The sequence below is a fragment of the Pteronotus mesoamericanus genome, unplaced genomic scaffold (genome assembly GCF_021234165.1).
Source record: "Pteronotus mesoamericanus isolate MK-2021 breed Mesoamerican mustached bat unplaced genomic scaffold, CSHL_Meso_final contig_73, whole genome shotgun sequence".
In the NCBI taxonomy this organism is placed as follows: Eukaryota; Metazoa; Chordata; class Mammalia; order Chiroptera; family Mormoopidae; genus Pteronotus; species Pteronotus mesoamericanus.
The window spans coordinates 7,043,340-7,066,453 of record NW_026555245.1 but is presented as its reverse complement, the minus strand read 5'-3'; positions in this window follow the sequence as shown (position 1 = coordinate 7,066,453).

Here is a 23,114-nt window from a genome sequence, read left to right as displayed (position 1 = left end):
GATGCAAAGAGCCTTTTAAAGGGCCAATGCATAAACTTTTATTTGCAGCCACTTACCCTGGTCTCCAGCAAAGGCGGGCAGAGTGGGCTAGAGATATCTGAGGAGACACTGGGGAGGAAGGCTTTGGGGAGAGAACTGAGAGAGTAGATGGCAGGATCTTGGTCCTGACTCATCCCCCATGCGGAGGCAGCCATCTTGCTCAGGCAGACCACTCCCCTAAGCTGCAACAGCATGAGAGGACACTATAGCCCCGCCCCCAAGAGGCACTCTGCCTTGGCTTGGTGGTGGTAAAGCCTGACAGCTGAGTACAGAGTGGCAGCCACAGATAGTAGATATCTGGCTAAAGGGGGCTCAGAGGGGTCTAGAGGCAGAGAAGTGATGAGAGATGGAGGCTTGGGGAGAGAATGGAGAGAGTAGCTGACGGGATCCTGGTGCTGACTCCTCCCAATACAGAAGCAGCCATCTAGCTCAGGCAGAGCACTCCCCAGAGCGGCAGCAGGCTGAGAAGACCCAATAACCCAGTCCCCAGGAGGGACTCTACCCCACCCTGTGGTGTCTAAGCCTGACTGCTGAGTGCACAGTGAATGGATTAAAACTGAAGGAGACAGCCACAGAGAGTAGATTCCTGGAAGTCTCAAACACTCTGACCCTGAGCTCAGACAGGGTCAACATCTGACATCAGAGGCAGAACCAGAAAGAAAAATCAGTTGTCTCCTACCATAAAATTTCACACCACAAAGTCAGGAAATCAAGACAGATCAACTTAAGAATCAGAAGCAAAAAAGAAGAGTCTCACAAATAATGGGAAGACAAAGAAACACCCCCCTAGTTGAAGGGAAAGGAGGAATCCCCAGAAAGAGAACTAAATGAAAAAGAGGCAAGTCAACTTTCAGATATTGAGTTCAAAACAACAGTTCTAAGGAAGCTCAATGAGCTTAGTGAGCTCAGAGAGAATTACCAAAAACTACAGGAAGACTACAAGGAACTTACTGAAAACTATATCAGCATGAAAATGGACATAGAAACTATCAATAAGGGACAAGAGGAAATGAAGAATACAATTTCTGAATTGAAGAACACAGTAGAAGGAATCAAAAGCAGGGTAGATGAAGCCAAAGACCAAATCAACATGCTGGAGGACAAGGTAGAAAAAAACTCCCAGAAAGAGCAAGAAAATGAAAAAAGACTCAAAAAGAATGAAGAGGCATTGAGGGAAATGCAGGACAACCTGAAACATAGTAATATCCATATAATAGGGATACCTGAAGGAGAAGAAGAGGAACAAGGGATAGAGAACTTGTTCAAAAAAGTAGTGATGGAAAACTTCCCTAATTGGAAGAGAGGAAAAGTCACACAAGTCCACAAAGCACAGAGTTTCCCATTCAAGAGGAACCCAGTGAGGCCCACTCCAAGACATACCATCATTAAAGTGGCAAATATCAAACACAAACAGATGATCCTAAAGGCAGAAAGGGAGATACAGGTAGTAACATATAATGGAGCCCTGATACGGCTAACAGCTGACTTCTCAACAGAAACACTACAGGCCAGAAGGGAATAGCAACAAATATTCCAAGCAATAAAAAGCAAAGGCCTGCAACCAAGACTTCTCTACCCAGCAAGGCTCTCAATGAAAATGGAAGCTGAAATAAGGAGTTTCTCAGATAAAGGAAGGCTAAAAGAATACACCTCCACCAAACCAACAGTGCATGATATGCTAAAGGGACTGCTTTAAGAAGATGAAGAAAAAGACTCTATGAATACCCAGTTTCTTTCACAGGCACCAATACTTAATATTACCAATATTTTTAATACTTATTAATCTGACAATGATGTACTATTTTAATTGTTCCTTTATTATTTTTTGAAACTAAACCTGTGTTTGTATATATTTTTGCCTATTTCTATTATTTTTAAAAAGCTTTAAATGACTTTTTGGTGTTCTTTATCCATTTTTTGATTAAATGTTTGCAGAATTTTTCCTTAAAAAAAAAAACCCAAAATACTATTAACCTTTTTTTAGACGTGTTGCAAATACTTTCCTATTCTATTACTTGTCCTTTAAGTTTTTAAATATGTATATTACTGTATAGTCTTAAATGTTTAATATAGTAATATTGCCAATATTTTACTTTATAATCTCTGAGTTTGAATATTTTACTTCAGGGTAAGAAACATATTATTTTGTATTTTTGACTAAAACTCCTTAGATTTTATATATTGAATTTTAACTCACCTGAATATTTTTTGTATAATATGTGAAATAAGGCTCTATATTTGTTTTATTTCAAGTAATAGTGGTCCATGCACCTTATTTGTTAAATAAGCCTTATTTTCCCCATTGACTTGAAATATCAGTTTAATCATATACTACATTGTTAGACAGATATATACGTTTGTTTCTAGAATGTTCATTTTATTTCATTGTTCCCAGTTTAATCTATTCAGTACAATTGCAAATAAGAGCTCATCAGTAACTTTTAATTTTTTTAAATAAAATTTTACATACTAGTCCCAAAATTTATATTTAAGAACAAAGAGACAAGAAATTTTATATAATGTGCAACATGAGAAAATTCATGAACAATATAGGTTGGGTCTTCCCTCCCAGATATTAAGACCTATTATAAAGTTATAATTTATACAGTATATTAGTAAAAGAGACCAGCAGATTATCATATAAAGTCCAGAAACATACACAATCTTATGGAAGGAAATCTAAATTGCTGGGAGAAAGTGCATTATTCAATAAATTGTGTTAGAAGAACTGGCTGCTCATATGCAGGAAAAAAATATGTATTTCTAATTCTTACCATTCAAAGATGGTTAAAGCCCTAGATATGAAAATAAAAACAGTTAGAAATTGTAGAAATATAGAAAACGTATGTATGACTTTAGAGAAAAATATTTGTAAACAAGGCACAAATAATATAAAGAAAAATTATTAATATGGTTATATTAAATATAGAAACTAACATCAGTAGTCCTACTGCTAGTATGATTTGCTCCTTAGAGAAACTGGTGAAAAAAGTAACCTAGTCATTGAAAGTCTCTAAAAATTGCCCTGTAGTCATATAAAACATAATGATTTTTTTCCAAGAAAATCTACTAAAAGTCAGTAAAAATTGTAAGAGTCTGGTATTTGAACTAACATCTATGTCTTTCCTTATCCCTCCCAGTTCAATAAGACAGGAACTCCATTCCAGATTGGTATCTATATAACTATATATATATATATATATATATATATATATATATATACCTAGAGATTACTTAGATATGCATATGCATGTTAACATGAATACAGATAGAGGTATGGATATGGATTGAGTATGGAAATGGATATGGATAGATATAGAGAAAAGTAGGAAAACATGCATGGGAAACAGCTTCAGAATAGTGATTTGGGTAAGGAACACAGAAGGTGTACCAGGAATGCTATTTTACAAAGATCTATGTAGCATTGTATATTTTTAATTTAAAAAAAGCAAATATGGCAAAACACAAAGTTTAAAAAGGTGAGTCTCTGTATGAGAAGTAGTAAGTAGTTTTTTTAATTCTATATTTTTCTCTATATAAAAAATTTTACAGTGAAAAAGGAAAAATATGTTTAAAGAAAATAAAAATCAAATAACTAATCAAAGAAGAGTGGGAAGATCCATCATAACATATAATCATGTAAAATCTTAGGCTGATTATAAACTTAAATAAAGGAAAATAATATTTCCATAGAAATTTCAGGCAAAAATAATATGTGGTATCATGTCTAGTTATGAAGTTTATATTTTAAAAGATATCCCCAGATTTTAAAGAATATATATAAACTCAAATGACCAGTGAGTGTTATAGAAATCACACTTAAAAATCATTGAGGAAAATGTGGACATTCAGCATGGGCAAAAGACTTTTGAAGCAGGGTTTGAGTCCAAGTATTTTAAGGATTGAAATGTGGAAGATGATGTTTTAAGTTCTTTAAATCTCTAAATTATAGAATTAGAAAAAAAATTATGGGAATTTGAGGATAACAGACTCGAACTGAGTATTCGAAGGGATTGAGAGTGAAAGGAAGTCAGATTAAGCATTGTCCACACAATGAAATCTGCTCTACAAAGAATATTTACATTCCATCTCTGGAAGTGATCATTGCAGAAGCTGACAGCCTGTTTGTAAGTCGCTCCTACACTGGTTGAAGACAGAAACAACTTGAAGGGCAACTTGATGATTTATTTACTGGGACTAAATCATTCCTATAGAGTAGAAGTAAAAAACAATACTATTTTTCAAATGTCACAGCATCTCTTTGAAAGCAAAGAATCGGGGTAATATACTTGCCTTCACAGCATCATTTCTTAATAGCATTTCCAAATGTTCCAACAGAGAGTCAGGCAATGTCTTTCACTGTCAGAAGCCCTCAGGTCTTAGATAACCCCGGATCATCGATAACAGCAAAATCCACCGATAACAGCACAATTGAATGCTAGACAGTTCAGTTACTAGGCACCTTGGTTGAACACAGGATGCATGACAACCCAACCAAGACTCTAAATTCACTAATTTATTATAAATTAATAGATCAAAGTTTTATAGATTAGATAAGTTGCAATGAAGGCCATTTCTCCTCCATTCCAACTGCCTGATACAAAGGGCCCACTTTGCTGTGGAGCTTAGGTACAGGTGGATGCCACAGTCTGTCACTGATGCTCTGTTTGCAGCAGGTAACTGTTGCCTTCACATTTTCCGGTGGGTGATTAGGAAAAGATTTGCAAAATGCTGTTTGCTTCACCGCCATTTTAAAAACAATCACAGTGGGGGCACCTGGGATGGAGTTTTCAGGACACCATTTTATGGATCATTGCTCCAGTCCCACTTACTGGTACAAGAACAGTGTTCTTGTTTTCCATCTCTCCTCACTGTAGGAATCTAGCTTTTGTGCCAAATATGAACGGATCTTGCTCTGAGCATCAGGATGCTCAGAATGTTCCCAATTACTGTGGCTGCTGGCCTTCCCTAGATAGGATCAACCACGTGAATTGTAAAGATCATTGTTTTGAATGTCTTCTTTTTTAGCTCTATTTTCTCCCTCTTAAATATGAGCCAGGGAGAAAGAGACACAGAAGTCAAAGAATTGTAGGATGCCTTTCAAAGCTGATAGCCCTTCCCCATACTTCTGTATTTCTATTAGCGTGCAGCGGTTACTTTCACAAATACTCTGTGACTGCACTGTTCGTTTAATATGGTAACCACCAGCTACTATTGTCTATTGAGCATTGGAAATGTGACAAATGCAAATAAAGAACTAAGTTTCTAATTGAAATGAAATATTTGTGTAAAAGATAGAGTGGATCTTGAAGATTTAGTAAGACAAAATGTAATATTTCTCATTAATAAGCTCCATATTGATTACATGTTGAAATTTTTAATATATGTGGATAAATAAAAATATTATTAAAGTAATTTCACCTGTTTCTTTTTACTTTTTAAAATGTTACTACTAGAAAATTTAAAGTTACAATTATGACTCATTTCTATTGAATAGTGCTAGTCTATAAAATTAACTCTGTCATCTTTCCCTCCTCTTGCCCTTGGTAAATATTTTAAGGCAGTTACTTATCATAAATATATCAATATTACAATGATAGTAAAATAAAAGTGGAAATATCAGAAGCCAAAGGGAAATAAAATACCAAACAACTAAGATAATTTAATTATTATGATGGCACATTAAGTTTAAGAACTGAAGTTCTACAAAGCCAAGGCACCTTGAGAAAAAAGGAAGAGTGATACAAGACATTGATAAATTTAATCATTCAATATTATTTATTGTACCTACTATTTCTTTATGTCCAGCTGAGAGGTTCTGACTACGTTCTAGGTGACAACTTGAATTCGCCATTTATGTATGGATTCTGTTTATGGTCATTTTCTTCTTCAGCTGAGGCCTCCAGCTGCCTGTTTATACTTCCATAGAGATTTTAAACTTCCCTTTGCAAGGAAATAAACAGACATTTTTTTCTTGCACTATGTTATCAATTTGATAATAATGCACTGATGGGAAATTTCAGGCCACAGGGCAGTTTGGGAGATATTGATGGAAGAATGTTTTAGAGCAGGAAGCCCCTTGCACAACTAAGCAACACTGATGCTTTAAAATCTGGGATTTAAGACTCAGGCCCTGAGAGACTTGGGACCTGGAGAAGCTCTCATCTGTAGAAACACATTTTCAACAAATTGAACATTTTCATCCAAAGACAGCATAAGAATAGTGGTTAAAGAACATAGGCTGTGGATTTATACTGCCTCAATTCATCTCCCAGCTCTTCCAGTACTCGAGAACTTAGAACAATTTCTTAGCCTCTCTGTGCCTCAGTTTCTCATCTCCAATGTGAGAATCCTATTTTGTAGGGTTGCCATGAAGACTGATGAAAGAGCACATATAAGAGATGGATAAATGTCTGGCACATAGAAAGCAGTCAGTACATAGAAGCTGTTCTTGGTGTTCTCTGGCCAGTCCCCAGATTTCAGTAGCAGTGAAAGTGGTAACTCTTGAGATTGGCTGTTTAGTAGCAGTGGCAGAGGGTGCTAGGTTAAGTGTTAGAGAGACAGCAGTGAAGGAGACAGCAGTGAAGAAGGCAGCCACAATAGACGCTACTGTCACAGTGCATGCGGGCAAATGTGGGCTTCTGAGAATCAAACGTGGAGGCTAGAATTCAATGTGATGTGCAGGGCACAGAGGGGGCTCTACACGCACCTCAGAGAGCCCTCTAACCCAGATCCTAATGCCTGAGAAGGTTTGCAGAGGAGAGACAACTGAGCTGAGGATGAAGAATGGGTATGATTTAATCAGGTAAAAGCTGGGAGTGGAAAGGTAAGAGTTAGTAATACAGGTATGTTTTAGAAAAAAAGAGGACCATCCCTGTGAAGGACTGGAAGTGAAAACACAGGTTGTATAAGAAACTAAAAGAAAGGTGAGGAATTTGGGCTACCTGATGAAAAATAAGCAAGCATAAAAATACTTGGGAAACAGATCAGCCATGTTTAAGACATTTTGATATTTGTCTTTGACATATGACACTCTCATATTTGATTCAAGAGGTCCCCTTTTTGAAATCTGTGGTTAGAAGTAACCAACTTTGAGTGAGGCTGGGGGCAGATGTTAGTTGCAGAGAAACAGAATACAAGAGCCCAGTGGCAGAGGCAGTTAAGCCTTTAGGGAAGCTGGAGCAAGACCTGTGGGGATGGAACAGGTCTGTGATGATGGGGAGATGGTGTCAGAAGAGGTCAGAGGGATATGCAAAGACCTGATCGAGGTGGGGCCTGCTGGCCATGCTGAGGAGCCTGAATTTTATCCTCAGTGCAGCAGGAACCCTAATGCATGATTTTAAGCAAGACAGAGACCATACAGGTGTTTCTTTTGTTTAAGATCACCCTGTACACCTCAAACTGTCTACTTTCATTAAAAAAATAAATTTAAAAAGTTAAAAGTCACTCAGTATATGTACAGAGAATAAATTGGGGGAGACAAGTATAGATAAATATTTTTTGAAGTAATTTTGTGAAAAGCTATATAGCGTTGGTTCAGTTACAAGCATCAGGAATCCACTTAAACTAGACCATGAGAGAACTGGGCTTTTTGTTTTTTTGAAAGGGCAAGGAAGATTCTCATGGTGTGTCCAAAAAGGCCTGGGATCTGGGAACCTAAAAGCCATCAGGAGTCAGAGCGGATTTACATTGCTCTTGTTCTGTAGAACCACATAGACTCTTGTCCCTGATTCCTTTTTTTTTTTTTTTTTTTTTTGATTCTCCTCTTTCCTTCTCTCTATGTATCTCTGTATTTGCTTCTTTCTCCCTTTCTCTCTTTCTCTCCCTCTCCCTCTTTATCTCTCTATCTTCTTCAGTATTCTTTTGTCTGTTTACATATTTTCTACTCCCTTTTACCTTCATTTGGTGTCCCATAATTGATAGACTAAAGTCTATTTCTTCTTTGTTCAAAATCTTGAGAAATAAATCCTATGCTGCTGGCCCTGTTTTCATTGCTGGTCCACTAACTGTGGATGAGTTACATAGCCACGTGGTCCAAGCATGAGTTCATAAGCCCAACCTTCCATAGGTGTGTGAGGAGAGGGGCTGGGCCCTGGGGGGCATACAGGCAGCTACACAACCTAGAGCCTGACTGTGAATATGAGTTAGTGGCTACTTGGCATCAGAAAATAATTTAGAAATTTAGAAAAACAACTTGTTTGATTATGATTATATCTACTAAGTTATCACCTTCAAATAATTATTTTATTCATTTAGTTTTTGACAAGAGAAAGAAGCCGATCCATTTAAAATTATATTTTTTGATAATTACTGAAACCAGCCATCTTGTAATGGTAGGCAATTCACTTACTGTGTGAGCCACAGTCATTCCATTTTTAAAAGGGTAAAAAACAATATTTACTTTTCAGGGAGTTTGAGAGAATTTGAGATAATACAGTTAATGTATTTATACAGAGCAATGAATACATAGCTGGTTTACAATAATAATTATTACTTCACTTTAAAAGTGAAAAAAACTACAGCTTAGAAAATAAACTTTCTTGTTTGAGAGAGCAAAACTAAAAAGTAACAGAGACAGAATTTGAAGATAGCTGGCTGGTCCAAAATTGGTGCCATGTTGTCTCCAATTTGTCATTTGGAAATGACAAATCAGTCCAAGAGTGATGTGTATAATAGATTATAGTGGGAGAATGTGGTGGTAGGAAAACCAGTAATTAGAGTATTTCAATAGAATAGGGTGGCATCCAACTGACTCTGACCTAGGAGAACAAGAGTAGACAAGGACAGAAGAATTCAAATGCTAAAGACTACAAATTAAAAGTTCCTCAGATTTGACAATGGATTGATTGAATGGCAAGAGTTGTTGGAGAGGAAAACTCAGAGACAAAGAAGTAGATGCCCTAGGTCATTAATAAAATGAAAAAATCAATTACAGCAGAAGCAAAGTCAAGAAGGAAAGTATATTTGGGAAGCTGGAAGTAAGAAGGTGATGTACATACTCTGGATATGGTGTATGGGGTGTCACAGGGACAATTAGAAGGCAATATGTAACTCATCAGAAATTCGGAGTCTGTGGTGGCTCTCATCTTAAAAGCATGGTTCTGTTGCTTTGGGGCTGTATGTAGCTGGGCATGTCATAGCAAGCATAATGTTTTTATTTGAATTTTATTATTTCAGGAAGCTTATATGGCTCATAGGGATTATAGAAGTTGGTTTCTTTATCATTAATAAAATGTGATAGTTAAAATCATGAGTGTATTTTAGATAATTAAAAACTAAAGTAGAAAATAATAAGTTTTCTTAAAACAAAACTGTGGAGAGTTCAAAACTCCTATGAATATATCCTTCAATAAATATATATTTTTCTTACCCAGCTAGCTGCCAATCAAAACATATGCCTGAAGGACTCAGTTTAGCTGAGTTTCCTTTCTTTATAAGTCTTGAAAGAATAATTTGGGCTTTCTTTCCTTTAGTTAATAGCAATAAGGATTGAAATTATAACCCACTCTTATCCAGTTTGTGCTAAATCTGTCAAAGAAGGTTCATGTAGAATAGGAATTAGGAACAATGGTTGGATATTTTTTGAATGTCACTAACTGTCCATTCCTAAAGAAAGACAAAAGCTCATTTCTCTACAAAATGTGTTAACTTGAATTCTATTTTGTATCCATGATATTTTTTTCTTCTATTCCATCTCTCTTGCCTATCCTCCACATAACTAAAAAAGATAATAAATTTTTGGTGCCAAATTCCACAACATAGTTTACTAAAGTATGCCTTCTCCTCTTCCTTCTCCACAGCGGCCCTTAGCTAAACCTTCCTCCAAGATATTTTTCTGTGTTGACACCAGTGTTCAGAATCAGTCTATCTATATATGAAGTAAACTAAACTAATTTTAGAGATGAACCTTGCTCTTCTAACTTTTACATGACAACAAAGCAGCTAAAAAGTGAGAGGACAAATTAGATAGATGATATCAACAATTTTCTCTTACTGCTAACAATTTGTAACAGGCCATCATTCTATACTGGTCACCTACAATCTTCAAATAACTTTTGTCTTATACATTTTACTTTCTTAGAATGAAGAATTTTTAAGATTTTACATTATGCTAGGTACTATTCTAAGCATCTTTATAATTTCAATGTATCTTCTAAAATTTTTACTCTATAAATTGGTTTTGTATATTTGTTATACCTTTCGAAATTAAAATAATGTTCCAATAATAGAAAACAGGGATTCTTAATAGCTTAGAGGCCTCTACTCTCAATCATGTTTGAAGTCATCTGTTTAGTCTGTAACTTTAAACCTATCCCAGTGGGCACTCCTAAATATGATAGATTGCTGTACAATTGTTGTAAAAGTCTTCCTTATCACTCTCCTATTTTTGTTTATTCCTCATATTGTTTTAAAGTTATTTATTTTAAATAGGAATATCAACTGGCCCACATCCTATCTTGGTAGCCTACAATTTTCAAAAGTTTTTGTCTTTTCTGTTTTTTTTCTATTTTATTACAATAAAAAAAATCACAAATGAAGATTAACTTAAGAAATGACTCATCTAGCAATTAGCAATAGGTCCATGTTGCCTTTATTCTGAAACTATTGATACCAGAAATTTGTAGTTTTGCCTGGAATGTTCTGACTTCCCAAACCACATCACAGAGATGTCCGGACATGGGGAGTGATGGTATGCCAGTCCCTGGAGACATCATCAAACAAGATCAATGCAGGCCTAAGAGTTTTTTAGCTGTAATGAGGGAAAATTCACGGAAGTATATTTTTATTCACTTTAGCTCCCATCTTTTCAAGTTCAGGAAGCTTCAAAGGAAATGTAAGAAAGCATGAAACCATGTAAAATAAAATGATGAAAACTTCTGGCCAAACTTTTGCATACTGAAATCAGCAAGTTATCACATGGATGAGAAAGTTTTCTAGAAGGAGCAGTATCTTCCATTTTTTCCCCCTTTTTCCACCATTTCCTACTGCCTTTAAATGACAATTTTATTTACATCACTTCTGAGAAGCTCAAAGGCCTGGGGACTGTTAGGAATTATGGTGAAGTTCTGGTGACTTTACAATATTCCTGAGAGTCACACAAAAACATTACCAGAAGGAGAATTAAAGCACCACATTTTTTTAAAAATTATCTGGGCCATAACTCAAAGACTCTTATGTAGGACTATTTGGTAAGAGCTGGTTTATGACTTAATTTCCATCCTTTTAGACAACCATATTTTCTCCTTCTCAAATCCAAATCCTGAGGAAAGGGTCTGGTGCAAATTATGATTAATTTTTGTAGAGTTGGGAAAGGAAAAATATTGATGAGTTTGACCATGGGATCTGTTCATTATAGGATATGGGCACAGAAATTACAATAAGAGCATGGAACCTAGATTTAGGTTCTTTGAGATACTTCATTGTGCCCACCAGATATATTTGTGGCCTAAAACACTATCTTGCATGTAAAATTTGCAACTTCTTACCAGGTTGAGTAGCAAAACTAGAAAAAGAGGTTAGCATATGAGTAACTAGCTAGAAAGAGTCAAAAATTTTTGTTCTTCAACTTATACCCCTTTATATCCATATTTTAAAGATTGGCAAGGGATGGTGTTAAGGTTGTTAATCTCCTGAAATCTGCCTATACAGTTACCAAGATGCTCAGTGCACATGGACAAATATATTCTGACAAGTAAAATATCCCAATATGAAGTATTTTAAGTTTTAATTTTCTTTTTTGAGGTGAGAGCTAAAGGATTATGACAATCAAAAGCATTAATTACCAATTTAATAAATTTATTGCAAAGATGTTTCTAATTTTCCACTCCTTACACATCCACACCCATTAACACATTTCTTGAAAGCAAGTCTCATCAAGGGGTGGAATCTACTTCCCCACTCCTTAATTGTAGGCTGGCCACATGACATACTTTAGCCAATAGGATGCAATGGAAGTCACAGCATGCCAGTTCCAAGCTTAAGCTTCAACAGGCCTCTCTTGGAACTCTGGCCCCTGCCCCATGAGAATAATCTCAGACTAGTCTAATGGAGTAAAAAAAAAAACACTCAGAGAAGGTGAGTCATTTTAAGTTAAGCCATATTAGACCAGCCAGCCCATAGCAAACTCATAGTTGATCATCCATGCCTAAGCAAGGCCACCTGAGATTACCCCAGTCAGACCAGAACCAAAACGATGACTGAGATGATCCATGTTCTTGAGAGAAAAAAAATAACTGTTTACTATTCTATGTCATTGGTTGTATGGTTATTAGTTAAGTGGCATTAGCATAGCAACTGATGTTACCAGACTGAAGGCGTCCATTTTCCTGTGCACATCAAAACCAAACAAGATACAAACAGGAGTTTATAGCCAAGAAAGCCATGGCTGGAGTCACAGGTGAGCTAATGCTTGAAGACCTGGCTCCTCAGTGGCTTCCAGGGGATGGGTTATATAGGGAAAAAAATAATTAATTAAGGTGACTAAATGAGTTAGGGTCGTGCTTACTACTAGTTATTTGGTGCTAGGGTAGGAGGTAATTGATCATCGCATCTGGTCCTGATGTCAACCATGGAGTTGTTCTTTCTGACTTTACAAGTATTTGTTTGGTGGGATCTTTCCACTTCTTGGGGCTCCAGAAACAAAACACAACTGAAGCCAAGATATTATCTTTAGTTTGGTTGGAAACTTTGTTTCTGTAGTCAATAAATGCAGGACCATGTTCCTAATGTACTGGATGCTGACCGGAGCCTCATTGTCCCAAGAGCTTCATGATTAAGCACAAGAGAGGGAGGTCAGTGAGTCAGGGTGAGGCCAGTTTAAGTAAAAAGGGAAAAAAAATCAGAAGAAAGGGCCAGATTAAAGAAAAATAAAGTTTCTGCTCATTTACACTGATGGTTTATATAACCAGCCTGATCATTGTTGTGTATCAGGCAAAGCAAAGTAGAATTAGACTTAAGATACCTTAAAACAATAATACAGGCCAGACCTTTGAACATGATCAGATCTGGACATTTTTGTGAATCAGCCTATGCATATGTTGCTGTTTCACACATTTCTAAATTTAGTGATGCTATTCTTTCTGCTTACAGTATCTTTCTCGTTTTTTTTACATGCATAACTCATTTTTTTAAGATTCAGGTCAAATGTCAGCTATGCCAGGAGACTAATCCTAAACCCACAGGCTGGGATAAATCCTCCTACTCTAAATTTCCAAACCACTCTGGACATGTCTCTATTATATTTCTTAGAAGTATATAGCAAGTAGAATTGTTGTCTCCACTTTTCTCTTCTTCTTCAAGCCACTCCGATGTGATTTCTATAACTAATACTCCTCTGAATTAGCTCTTGTGAGAATCTGTACTTAATAGCCAGTCATCAGTTCAAGGAACAATAATAAGACCTTATCTCACTTGACCACTCTGCACCCTTAGAAACAACAGAACATTCTTCTTGAAACATCTTTTCTTCATGGTACCCTATACAATTATAAGTTGACTTTTATTCTGCAAATTTTTATCAAGCTCCCTTTTTTTTTTTTGCACTAAACTGTAAAGTCAATGAGGACAGAGACCTTGTCTCCTTTTTTTTCAGAATGGCATACTCAGGGTGTAGTGCCATCAGTGCTTGGAATGGAGTAAGCATCAATAAATGTCCCTAGAGTTAAATCAGGTATCACTGTATTATACAAAAATAATTTTCCTTTGTTGATCTGACCTCCCGATTGTAAGCTTCCAGTGAAATGAGCTATTTTTGTACATAGAGGTCCAACTGAGGACCTGACTTTTAGTAAGAAAAAGAGCAAAAATGTATTAAGTGCTTAATAAACTTCCTTGGCCATTTCCAGTACATATAAATTAAGTTGAATCCTCAAAATAACTCCTGATATATGGGATTTTTACAGACAAAGAACATAACCATTTTACAGTCAAAGAACATGAGGCACTAGAACTTCACAAATATTTGTTAAACTAAACTATTTGCTTTTTGGGCAGACATAAAGAAAATGAATAGCTACTAATACGTGGCTGGAAGTTTCTCACAGAGGAACACAGAGGTGACAAGCCCCATCCCTGCCCATCTCTAAGGATAGACAGTGCTGATTATGTATTCTTTTCATTGGACTAGTTCAGGTTTGTAGAAAACAGTTCTGTGTTCCTGAGTCCTCTACTTGGCCTCAGCAGAGTGCTCACTGATCCTCCACCTCCTCATCTGACTTTTCTTAGAAAAACTACCCGCTTTGTTCAGGCAGCCCATCTTCCGATTCATTTCTTCTGCTCTGTGACTGCCAGCTCTGCTTATTGCTATACTCTAAACCCTGGTATAAGGACTGGTATAGATAAACATTCATTCATTAATGAACAAATCACCCCCTGATTTCCTGAAGAAAAAAAACAAACAACTTTTTGCCTATCAAAAAAAAAAGAAAAAGAAATGGTTCTTCTTCCATAGTTTTATGATGTATTTTGCTCTTTGTTACATAAAAATAAAACAACAACCCTAATGACAATGACTATGCAATTACATAGTTCTTTCACAGTTATAATGTTTGTATGGATGGGATTTGATTCTTAGACTTAAAACCCCAGACAACAGGGATTAAATATGATTAAAACGAGCAAATAGAAGGTTATTGATTTCATCTAAGTGATGATGATGATGATGATGATGATGATGAAAATGATGAAATGATAGTTTAGTAAATCATCCTGCTCAGGAATTACCACAAAATAGAAGAGAAAGACTATTAAATGTGATATCAAAAATTAGAGTTGGAAACAGACCAAGACTTTTTGGAACTAATCCTGAGTTTTACAAAATGTGCCATTTTTAGCAGGTCTCTTGATCAATATGATTTTTTTTTTCTTTCACTCTCTATCTACTGATTCAATATCAGAGTGCATTTAAAATTCCCTCCATCATGTTCAGGTCGTAAAGTAAACTGCATACCTCAGGAACCAATTAAAGCCTGACTTACCTCCTTCTGACCATCCCTCAGCAGCTGTTCCCAGAGAAAGCTGGAGAGAGCTCAAAGGAAAGCTGCCTTGGAACAAACTCACCTGGAACTCATGGGCTCTGGCCGCGTCTGCACTGCCGGGGCCCTGGCGCTTCTCTGTGACGTGATTTCATTTAGCTGGCGTTCAGCATTCTCTACTGGGTGCTAAGGGGAATTTAGAGCAGAGATTAGACATGGTTTTTACCCTCAGGAATCTCACAATTTAATGGAGGAAATGAGATAAACACACAGTCAATTAAGAGAAAGTAGATACATATGTACACATAAAAATATTGATTTAAGTTTGGAAAAGAGGAGGAGATAGAAGCAAGGGATTTAGATGCTAATCAGGAAAGTCTTGCAGACTTTGCAGCCTGCACATGCAGGCTTGTAAGTGAAAGGAGAGCGCTCTGTGTGCCGAAAGAAAGAGGACAGCTGTCCCAAAGAGATTTCCTTTTGTGTCCCCACACCCCACATGGCCCTAGACTGGGAAAAGCAACTCTATGCTCAGAGATGTAAATTGTATCCATGTGACACTTGGGTCACTGGATAACACCATGGAGATATTTTCACTTGACCTTATAGTAATCCGGGATTAGCCAATGTAGAATGCACTATGCTTTCTATCACTTGCTCTTTATCCATCTCAAATAAGGTAATGTCAAGGAGTTTATCTCTTTCATTAACAACATAATCCTGGCATGTCTGACAAAAAGTCCTTATATTGTTCATTATTGAGAAGAAATATGTAATTTCATATAGAGAGAATCAAACTTGATATTTGGTATCCTAGAGCTTATATTTCTCTGGAACTTTTGGCCCTGCCATGCTTGACTTTTTTGCTTAGGGTGACATGCCTAGAAAGTGGCAGCCCAGGCTTTGTGGAAATGCTGCAGAACCATGGGGACACTGGGGGCTCTGGGGACTAGGGGGACCCCAGAGATGACCACCTGAGGCCTGCCTGGCCCTCTGCTACATGCCTATACTTTTTACATCTTGTTGGAAGAACATTATCCCATTGACCAAATAAAATAAAGTAAAGCAAAGTGATTGGTGTATTTGGGCATCTGAAAAAACGGCTTTTTCTTTTTCAGTTTTCAACATTTATGGAGTTCAAATTTGTTTTCTCTCTCTCTCTCCTCTTTTACTCTCTTCTTTTTCTTTCTCCCCCTCCCTCCCTCTCCCTTTCACTTTTTCCAATCTAATCAAAGATTGCTTTTTCTTTCCCCCTTGGGGGGGGGGGGGAGCTGGGGGAGAAGAGACAGATGGTATCGTTTGCAAAAGGAAAGCTGAGAAATCACACATATATCTTTCAGCTTTGTGGCAAATCTGATGCCAAGATTCTTGCTTGAAGAGTGTAGCGCATTGCAGGCACAGAGGCATACCATGGAGGGCGAGGCCAGCTACGGAGGGCAGTGCAATAAATTGCCGTCGGCTGATCCAACAGCAGAGCATGGGAGCTATTACACTTTGGCAGCTATTTTATTTTTCCCTTATGGAGTTTCAGACCTGTCCTGTACACTGAGATAGCTTTCATCTGGTTAAAACTTGTGCCGTGTTTAAACTTCCTTCAGATCCATGGGGTTGGAGGGGAGGGGGAAATACCCTAGCATAGCCCATAACACACTGAAATGATGTTGGGGGTGGGAGAGGGCCAGTAATTGTGCCCAGATAATGTTGTCATACTTTGTAAAGCCTTTAATGCTGGAATTTATTTATTAATGATGCATGGGTTATTACCCACCATCTGTCTTGTGTTAGCAGTGGGCTGTTTCAGATTATGGTAATGTGTTTCTGATTTGAGTTGTGTTGAAAGCCAGAACAAGGCATCTCATGTGCAGTCCTCTTTGAGGCCTGCTGTTTCCAATTCCTCTTCACAGAAAGGGCTTTTATTTGATTTGTTATGGGGATTTTTTCTTCTGTTGCCAAAACAGCTGCAAGCCTGGAAGGGAATAAGACACAGGGCCACATCAAACTTGTTAGCTTGTAAAAAAAATGGAATGTTCCAGGAACCAAAAAAAAAAAAAAAAAGTGAGAGCATAGATGGAAAGGAGGGGGAAGAGAGGAAAAAACTTTAGTGGCCGTTTTGATTGGCTTTCATGTCACGAGTATACCAATATATTTTGCTGTTTTAAGTATTATAAGTCAGATCGCTATGTACTTAATTTATTGTTCCCATTCACACCAAACAAAATGGCTTTCTTTTGAATCGCTTTAACGGTCTTTATGCTATTGCAAGGAATAAGTAAAAGTCCCCAGTGAGCTAGCCACCTTTCTCCAGTCATCAAAGCAAACACTCAATAAATAAACCCTATTTTTAAAAAATGTGCTGAACAGATTCAGATTTGTTTGTGAATGAGAAAAGAAAAACAACAAAAAAGAAATTAGTAACAGGCATCCCTTGCCTGCTGTGAATATTCACCCCAATCTCAGTTCTTTGTCTTTCTCCCTCTCACATAGCTATGGGTTGGCAATCTATGTTTCTAAACCAGTGCTATCCAATAACAATGCAGTATTGATAGAAATGTTCTATGTCTGCCCTGCCCAATATGGTAGCCACAAGCTATATATGGCTATTGAGCACTTGACATATGTCTAAATTGGCTAACTAAATTTTTATTTGATTTGATTTGATTACCTTACATTTAAGTGGCTACATGTGGCTAATGGGCACTGTATTAGAGAGTACAGTTCTAGGGTTAATTAAAATAAGTGAAGAGTTTGTTTCTTCCATCTGATACAAAGTAAAAGACATTGTATATCAGCTATGGTTACGGCCAACTTCTGACCTTAAACATTGGTTTGAAAGATTCTTCCCTAATGATTCAAGGTTAATAACATTAAGGCTTTCTCCCAAAAGGCCACTGACAAGTTCTTCCTTGAAGCAAATGCATAAATGCTTCCATCTATTGAAATATGGGTTTACAAGAAAACTGAATGTTTATATGATAAACAAATAAACGACCATGAAGAACTGCAACCACAGCTCTCAAATAATAACAAGTCTACAAATACTAAGGATATTCAAGAATTTGTTTTAAATTTACTGGCAACAATTCTCTCAATTCATATTAAACAAAGACTTATTGTTTCTGGAACATATGGTGTATTTCACAGAGAAGCCCAAAATCATGTTAAATTGACTTTGTACACACAAAGGATACAATGTCCAGATTTCAGTTAATCCATATTTTAGAAATTATAAGATAGTTATTAAAATTTATAAACATATTTGGGGGTGCTTTTTGTTGCCAATATCCTTCTCTACAGCTCTTCTATTGATGAAGAAGAGGCTATATAGAGAGAAGGTGAGATAGAAAATAGAGCAAGTACCAGATATGTTTTTACCTTTCTTAGATACCTTTGCCACTTGGACACAGATTTAGACTCCATTTCTTAGTCACCCTTGCAGTTGTATGAGGCCATGTGAATAACTCACAAAACTATGTTTTCTTGAAAAGTGGGCAGAAAGAATTTATGCCATGTCTAGACTTGACACTAATACACTTTCTGCATAATTCTCCTCTTTCTTTTGTCTGATTCAAAAAGTAAGCAAAGAACTGAGGGCCCAGAAAGTGGCCACTATGTGAACTGAGCTTAGATCCCTGAATGACAAGGTGGAGCAGAGCCATCTTTCCCAACCAAGACTTTAATTAGATTTAAACTGTGACTGAAACTTTGTTCTGTTCAAGGTAATTGAGAGTTGGGGAATATATTTTGTAAATTAACACTCTGACTGATACAAGAAAACATCTTGGAGAAGGTACAGTAAGGAGAAGCAGAACTTTCCATAGTGTGATATCCATGTTAATTGCTCTGTCACTTAACTTTGCTGTCAAAAACGTTACTTCCAGGAGAGGACAAGAGATGTTCATATTCAGGTAGAAGAACTTACAAGTTCCAAGTAAACAAGAAGTTGACATGTGAAATGTAAGGTCGATTTGCTTAATATAGTATTTAAAACAAAATATAGGACTTCCAAGTAGATTAAAATACTATCTAAAATATCCTTTCCGTACAGTAAAGTCCAAATGGGAAACCAAATATCACATTTTGCCATGTATAATGGGGACTTTTTAGCCCAAATTTTTGAGGGAGAAATAAGGATGTGCATTATACATGGGTAGTACTAATTCTGTATCCATTAAAATGTTTTTAACGCATTTATTTATGCTTATACTTTAAAAATGTAACCCTAAAAAGCACAAATGATATCCATATGTAAAACGGTACCCTGGAAGATGATAAATGGTTTTGTTTCTAAATATAAATAAATAAATAATTGAATTAGAAAATTAAACAAAACTTTTTTTTTCCTGAAAGTTTGGGCCAAAAATGTGGGTGTGCACTATACCTGAGAGCACATTATACATGGGAAAATATGGTATATGTCCTAGAGGGATATGCCCACTAACATCATCATCTGTACTGCCAGAAAAAATGATCATGGTTTTGTTCCTGAGCCTTGAGACTTTTTCTTGCTCTTCCTACCATCCTTATTCTGATACTTGGACTCTTTGCAGTTCTGCCCTTACAACTTCACTCCTACCTGCTGTTCTTTCTCAGCCTATCCCATTTAAATGGATGACTCAGCCGGATGACCTTCTGGCCTTCTCATTTTCTTTTAATTTTTTTTTATTGTTGTTTAGTTACAGTTGTCCCATTTTGCCCCGATTACTCTTCCCTGCCCCACCCACCCCCTACCTTGCACATTCAATCCCCCCCACTCTTGTCCTTGTCCCTGGTTCCTTTAAACATGTTCCTTGACTTGACCTTTCTCCTTCTTTCCCTGTTATTCCCCTCTCCCCACCCCTCTAGTCACTGTCAGTTTGTGCTTTATTTCCATACCTCTGGGTCTATTTTGCTCGCTTATTTGTTTTGTTGATTAGGTTCCACTTACAGGTGAGATCATACGGTATTTGTCTTTCACCACCTGGCTTATTTCACTTAGCACAATGCCCTCCAGTTCCATCTATGCTGTCGCATAGCCTAAGTGCCCATCAGTAAATGTGTATATCAAAAAAACTGGTACACTTACACAATGGGCTTGTCACGTTGAATTCTTCAAAATATCCTGTTTAATTTCTATACACTGAAGCTTGTGAAACTGTCTTTTTTCTCCTTTACTGACCAGAACTCCTAGTACGTCACAATCCCAGCTCAAAGCTTGTCTCTGTAACTCCTACTCATCTGGGGTGAAAGCAGGGGTTCAAGCTAAATAATAATCAGAAGGTTACTGAGAAGGTGTGATGTTAAAGCCCTGCCTCCCAATCTGATGGTATTTGGAGATGGGGTCTTTGTGGATTAGATAAGGTCATGAGGGCAGGGTTTCCATGATGGGATTAGTACCTTTATAAGAAGAGACATCAGAGAGCTTGGTCACTCTCCCCCCACGCATGAACAAAAAAAAAAATCACGTGAACATGCAGATATCACTTGGCAGCCACTTACACACCAAGATAAGAGGTTTCAGAATAAAACCAACCTTGCTGGCACTTTCATCTTGGACATTCCAGCATCCAGAACTGTGAGAAATAAATGTCTCTTGTTAAAGCCATTCAATCTATGGTATTTTGCCATAGCAGTCTAAGCAGAGTTAGATAGGAGGTGATTAAAGTAAAGATTATTACATTATCTTATTGATAGTGGTTGATATAAATGCGGACCACATGCCAACCAGGAAGGAGAGATTCTCTTGGTCATTATTGACTATTTTACAATACTGTGGACACTTAAATTTGGTTTTAGGGTTTTCCGTTTTTCTAGAAGGGATGTTAACTGCCTCCTTTTAATGAATATTGCTTGACTTTTATACAAGTTTTGATATACTTTCCTAAATTTTAGCTTATGTAATACAACCTTATCTCACATCAATTATCACTAAGACATTAACTAGGGTTAAAAGCACTTCAGTTGTTTTTGTTTGCAAGGTATATGAATACCAACCCACATATTCATATATTGATTAAGAAAGACTACAAAATATATTAATATATATTTCAATTTGGAAGATTCCTTTTAACCCATAAAATAAATCTCAATCTTCTCTGAATTCAAAAAGCCACCTTTTCTGGTCAAAATACAAAGTAATACACCTATATGTACTAGATAGGTAAATCAAGGCTACACAAGAAGAATGCTCCAGACCTAGTTTGAGAAACACTGCATTAACCAATGCAATGATCTGAAATAAATTTAGAGGGGAACAATTTGTTATACTGGTATGCAAGGGTACCAAATGTGTTATGATCACGAAAGAGCAGTTTGTTGGAATAAAAACTAAATTTAAAGATCAAACATTTAAAGTCTGGAAAGACTAACTAGTTAAAAATTTTAAACCTTATTTCTGTGTATCAAATGATAATGCCCACTGAACAGATGGAAGCAGGAAACTTTAGGTCTGTGCCCACATGTATAGAAAAGCAATATAAAGCAGGAGGCCTGGAGTCAAGCTATCTTTTAAAGGATATTGGCATATCACAGCTTGCATCATATACTAAGCTTCCAATTTAGTGACATTTTTGCATTTACAGAATAAATTACTGAAAAGCACCTTGTGTTACTCTGATAAGTAAATTATTATGGGATACATATTTAGACAACATGTTATCATCTTAAAGCTTCCTTTTTAAGATTATCAAAATGCTAAAAAGCCTGTAAACTCCCACAATTAACTAAATATAGAAAAGAGACAGAAATACACTTTATGAATTTTAAGTTTAAAAAATGTCAAAATATAAACTCTGAAGTAAGTGTTCCCATAAGGATAATTTTGTTGGACTCATTTGCTTATTTATTCAAATGATGAATATAAAGTTAAAAGAAAGAACTTAGTCCAATTAATGTTTCCCTGCCCCAGTATATACCGGGGGGACCCCAAAAACTGGAATTTATTTATAAAATTGTGTATTCACTCTCACACGTTTAAACTTCAGTCACCTTAAAAGTACTCTCCATTTGATGCAATACACCTATCGAGACTTTTTTCCCCACTGTTCAAAACAATTTTTGAACTCGTGAATTTTGATGCCTTTTAGTACTTCTGCCGTTTTTTATTTTACCTATTCTACATTGGCAAAACATTTCCATTTGAGGACTTTTTTCAACTGGGGAGACAAAAAAAGATTGGGTGAAAAGGGAGGGTGAGCCGGGGGGGTTATGCCATTTATGGGCAAAAACTGCTGAACACTCAGCACAGTGTGGGCAGGTGCGCTCGTAAATCACCCATCATGAAACGTGCAAACACATTGAAAGGGTCTTCAAAAAAATTCACTGAAGCTGAACTCAGCCTCTCCCAACAATGTCAGCTGGTACACTGATACAGACGGGCTCTTAGAACACTCACCTAGTGGGGGAAGCCTATACTACAAGGAGCCTGCCCTCCATTTTTGGGGGGTGTCCCCCCTTATATAGAAAAAGTAGGAAATCTATAGCATTTCCAAATGGTGCTTTAGCTAAGCTGTCTTTGGACTGTTTGCCCTTCATTCACCCTTGCCTCTCCATTTCAGAGAGATGGTGATTCCTGCAGGCTGTGTGTTATAGGCTCTGTTAATGCTGGATTCCATCTGGACTCAACCGGTGGATAGCAGTGGGGGGAGTCTGGAGAGCATGAGTACAAAAAGAACCGTTCCATCTCTCCCTCCTCTCCTTTGCTTCCAGCAGCCCCTGAATGTAACTGTGTCCTGACAGCTTTCTGTCTCTCACATGACAAAACCTGACATGATTTCATGTTCTTCCTGGACTCCTCAATACCCTAGACAGCCCGTAATTAACTTAGCTCTTGTCTTTAGCCCTCCAACAAGGACTGGTATCAGATTCCTGTTTGTTTAATCTCTCAGTGTTCTCACCATCCTCTCTATAGCTCTCCAGCTCTTTCATGACTTACCTGGATTGAATTCCCTTTGTTTTAAATGTTTACATTGACTGGTTGGACCTTGACTGATATTTAATGATATTTCCACTAAGATATAGAAGTTTACTACTGCTTGTTAGACCCCTTCAAAGAAACATATAAAGACACATAATGGATGTCAAAAGAAGCACAATTAAATACCAAGTATTTCTACAGAACTCTAAAGAGCT